Source organism: Triticum dicoccoides, chromosome 7A (genome assembly GCF_002162155.2).
Source record: "Triticum dicoccoides isolate Atlit2015 ecotype Zavitan chromosome 7A, WEW_v2.0, whole genome shotgun sequence".
Classification (NCBI taxonomy): Eukaryota; Viridiplantae; Streptophyta; class Magnoliopsida; order Poales; family Poaceae; genus Triticum; species Triticum dicoccoides.
The window spans coordinates 166,510,922-166,515,758 of NC_041392.1; the positions used below are offsets into that span (position 1 = coordinate 166,510,922).

At 48.7% G+C, this 4,837-nt stretch overlaps 1 pseudogene; it reads right to left on the reverse strand.

The window, feature by feature from the left end:
- Positions 1-784: 784 nt before the first annotated feature.
- LOC119329005 lies at positions 785-1,507 on the reverse strand (annotated as a pseudogene).
- Between the last annotated feature and the right edge of the window lie 3,330 nt (positions 1,508-4,837).

Sequence of the window (4,837 nt, forward strand, 5' to 3'; positions counted from 1 at the left end):
TTCGTTCATCCCTTCGCTCCAAGGATTGGTTGAGTACTTGGCCACATGCATGAGTAGGCCTGTTGCCGGATGTCCCATTAAAAAGGCAGGTCCCATATTTGAAATACAAAAATAAGATCAGATAGCGCTCAAGAGGTTTTTCTCCATACGAGAAATCCTTCACTCGCAGGGAATTCAAATAGATGTGTTGAAGATCATCAAAGAAAGGAAAAAGACTGAATTCGATCCATCTCCTCCCTTTTCTTTAAACCAAGAGCTACTCCTCCCTTTTCTTTTTTTATGTAATTTCAATACGATTTCATTTGTGTTCATGTTTTCAATTTAGAACCCCACGGAAGTGAATAGAAAAAAGAAAAATACCCCTGTGATACGCCTTCCTTTACTTATTTCTAGATTGATTGATGTTCAATGGAGGGAAACTTGCCATTCCTTCTTTCCTTTGAAATTGTACATTTTTTTGATTCTGAACTAATTGTATCCTTTTTGTTCCCATCGAGCTTTCTTGCCTAGTGACTAAGGATTTTCACAGTTGTTGTGTCTATAAAAGATTTTCTCATAAAACACTAACAGAAGTGTTAGAGGGATTCACTTTCGATAAGAATCGAAAAGCAAGTTCCCTATACTACCTTCTTTCCCTCCTCTGTTTCTGTCTTTAAGAGGCAGTGCATCCGGCAGGAGTCGAACCTACTTTTTGACCCATTTTGCCTTTCTAGGTTGGTGGGCGTTTTCACCATTCAACCATGGATGCTTTAGCGAGTGAACTAGGTTTTTATTTGAGAACGAACTAGGTTTTTAGTGGTATTCCTTCTCGATATTCTATTTCTTCCGTTAAGGGAGATTCGGGAAAAGATGGAATAGGAAGACGTGTTTCCAGAACGAACAAGATACGGGTAGAGAAGGGGAAGTTAGCAAAGTTAGACAAGATTGGAATGGGCATAGGAACATGTATTCATGTACCAGATCGGCTAATGCTCCCAGGTTGATGCGATGTATTCCACTAGTTGACTGGAGACTTTATTATTGGTATATCGATCGGTCCAGCACGGATTGAAATAGGAGCCGGTTCAACAAGAAGCTTTTGAAAACGCAGTGCACCCAGGTAAATAAGGAACAAGATGAATACAGAAGTTAAACGAGCATCCCACACCCGAAAGGTACCCCACATAGGCCTTCCCCGAAACCCCCCAGTCACTAACGTAAACAAAGTAGAAAAAGCACCAATTTCTGTACCGGTTCCGGAAGAGCGAAGAAAAAGGGGATGTTTTGTTAATGGGAACAAGGAACTGTTTATAGCTGTCACGATATAAATAACTATACTCATCTGAGCCGCAGGAACATGTACATACGAAATACGAGAATTTCCACCTTGTTGAAGATCTGTTGGTGCTACCCGAAGACTTAAATGAATAGCCATCGCTATTAAGAACAACCGAGATCCAATGAGAATTTGCGCGTAGCTTTTTGTGTTTGACCTAAAAAAATAAGGTTGTAATAACAAAACTGACATTTTATTTTCCTTGCCTTGCAAGTGGTGAACATTACTTTTCAGTGTACCAAGTTACGGATTGGTACAAGGTAGAACTTTCAGCTATGCACCTTAGGGGGAGAGCTGAAAGCTGGTACAACAGTTTCTTATTGAATAGGGGACAAGTATCTTGGCAAGAGTGAATTCAAGAGATTGTAGAGAGGTTTGAGGTAAGAAATGTGGTTGGTGTAGTTGATGAGTTTAATCACTTGAGGCAAAGAGGAAGCCTAGAAGAGTACAAGTGTGACGCCCCCGATTCAATCGTACACTAATCATGCACGCAAATGTGTACGATCAAGATCAGGGACTCACGGGAAGATATCACAACATAACTCTAAAAACATAAATAAGTCATACAAGCATCATAATACAAGCCAGGGGCCTCGAGGGCTCGAATACAAGTGCTCGATCATAGACGAGTCAGCGGAAGCAACAACATCTGAGTACAGACATAAGTTAAACAAGTTTGCCTTAAGAAGGCTAGCACAAACTGGGATACAGATCGAAAGAGGCGCAGGCCTCCTGCCTGGGATCCTCCTAACTACTCCTGGTCATCGTCGGCGGGCTGCACGTAGTAGTAGGCACCTCCGATGTAGTAGGGGTCGTCGTCGACGGTGGCGTCTGGCTCCAGGGCTCCAGAATCTGGTTGCGACAACCAGAAAGAAAGGAAAGGGGGAAAAAGGGGGGAGAAAGCAACCGTGAGTACTCATCCAAAGTACTCGCAAGCAAGGATCTACACTACATATGCATGGATATATGTGTAAAGGGCCATATCAGTGGACTGAACTGCAGAATGCCAGAATAAGGGGGGGATAGCTAGTCTTATCGAAGACTATGCTTCTGGTCACCTCCGTCTTGCAACAGGTAGAAGAGGGTAGGTTGAAGTCCTCCAAGTAGCATCACATAGCAATAATCCTACCCGGCGATTCCCTCCTCGTATCCCTGAGAGAGAGCGACCACCGGTTGTATCTGGCACTTGGAAGGGTGTGTTTTATTAAGTATCCGGTTCTAGTTGTCATAAGGTCAAGGTACAACTCCAAGTCGTCCTGTTACCGAAGATCACGGCTATTCGAATAGATTAACTTCCCTGCAGGGGTGCACCAACTTACCCAACACGCTTGATCCCATTTGGCCGGACACACTTTCCCGGGTCATGCCCGGCCGCGAAAGATCAACACGTCGCAGCCCCACCTAGGCTCAACAGAGAGGCCAGCACGCCGGTCTAAACCTAAGCGCACAGGGGTCTGGGCCCATCGCCCTGAGCACACCTGCATGTTGCGTACGCGGCCGGAAGCAGAACTAGCCCCCTTAATACAAGAGCAGGCTTACGTTCCAATCCGGCGCGCGCCACTCAGTCGCTGGCGTCACGAAGTGCTTCGGCTGATACCACATCGCCGAGTGCCCATATCTTTCCCACGTAGTTGGTTAGTGCGTATAGGCTCGTAGCCAACTCAGATCAAATACCAAGATCTCGTTAAGCGTGTTAAGTATCCGCGAATGCCGAACAGGGCCAGGCCCACCTCTCTCCTAGGCGGTCTCAACCTGCCCTGTCGCTCCGCCACAAAGATCCACTCGCGGGTGCTCCACCAGCCGACCCGTCTTTAGTCACCACATGTATCATGTATAAGTATATAGTATATACCCGAGATCACCTCCCGAGTGATCTCGGCCCAATAGTATAGCACGGCAGACGGACAAGAATGTAGGGCCACAGATGAAAATACTAGCATCCTATACTAAGCATATAGGATTGCAGGTAAGCTAACAACAGTAGTAACAAGGACAGGCTATGCATCAGGATAGGTATAACGGAAAGCAGTAACATGCTACACTACTCTAATGCAAGCAGTATAGAGTAGAATAGGCGATATCTGGTGATCAAGGGGGGGGGGGGCTTGCCTGGTTGCTCTGGCAAGAGAGAGGGGTCGTCAACTCCGTAGTCGAACTGGGCAGCAGCAGCGTCGGTCTCGTAGTCTACCGGAGAGAAGAGGGGGAAGAAACAATAAATATAATGCAAACATAAGCATGGCGGTGCATGACAAGACAAGTAATGGTGCTAGGGGTGCCCTAGCGTGGTATGAGGTGGTACCGGTTAAGGGGGGAAACATCCGGGAAAATATCCCCGGTGTTTCGTGTTTTCGGGCAGAGGAGTCGGAGGGGGGAAAGTTGCGGGTTCGATAGGCTAGGGGGTGTGGCGGACGAACGGGTTGCGTATCCGGGATCGTCTCGTCGTTCTGAGCATCTTTCATGTTGAAAATATTTTAATCCGAGTTACGGATTAAAAGATATGATTTTCTAAAGATTTTATTAATTTCTGGAATTTAATTAATTATTTAATTAATTCGAAAAATGGATTTATGACGTCAGCATGATGTCATGCTGACATCAGCAGTCAGCAGAGTTGACTTGGTCAACCTGACATGTGGTTCCAGTGGGACCCACCTGTCATTCTCTGTTTAGGTTAATTACAGATTAGTTAATTTAATTACTATTTAATTAACCTAACTAGTTAATTAAATTAATTAAACTGGATTAATTAACTTAATTAATTCATTAGATAATTAATTTTATTAAATCATTTTTATTTTTATTTATTATTTATATTTTTAATTCCTTTTTTTTAATAAAACGTTATGGGGCGTGGGCCCCTCTGGTCAGTGGCACAGGGGGCCATAGCGGGTATGAGGGCGCTGGGCGCTGGGCGCAAGCAGGGCAGGGACCGATCGGGCACCCGCACAGAAGGAGGCGAGGCCATGGCCGGTGGCGGCCCCATGGCAGGTGACCACCGCGGCGGCGACGGAGGAGCACCGGAGCGCTGCGGTGGCGGACCGGCATAAGGCCGGTGGCCAGGGACTGCGGGCGCGCGAGCCGATGGCCAGGCGCCGGCACGAGCGCGAGGGGGCGCGGGTGGGGGGAGCGGGGTCGTCGACGCGGTGAGCGCGGGCCGGGACAGAACATAGAGGAGGGGAGGTGCTCACGGGGAGGGGCGCGTAGGGTCTAGGCAGTGGGGGTTGAGGAGGACGTCGGGGACGACGCGTCGTGGAGGAAGCCGACCGGCGAGGAGGTCCGGCGAGGCGGCGTTGTCGACGCGGCGGAGCGGTCCTCGGGTGGCGGCGGTGGCGACGGCGCGGCATCGGGGCTCGGGGCGCCGCGGGGTTGAGCCCCCGCTCCAGATCGGGGGTGGAGGGGCCGGGGCGGCACACGGACGGGAGGAGAAGGAGGGGCGATGACGGGCGGCGGCGAGGTGGCCTCGGCCGGTGAAGCCACCGGGCGGTGACCGGCGATGGTGCTCAGGGCGAGGGGCGTTGTTGC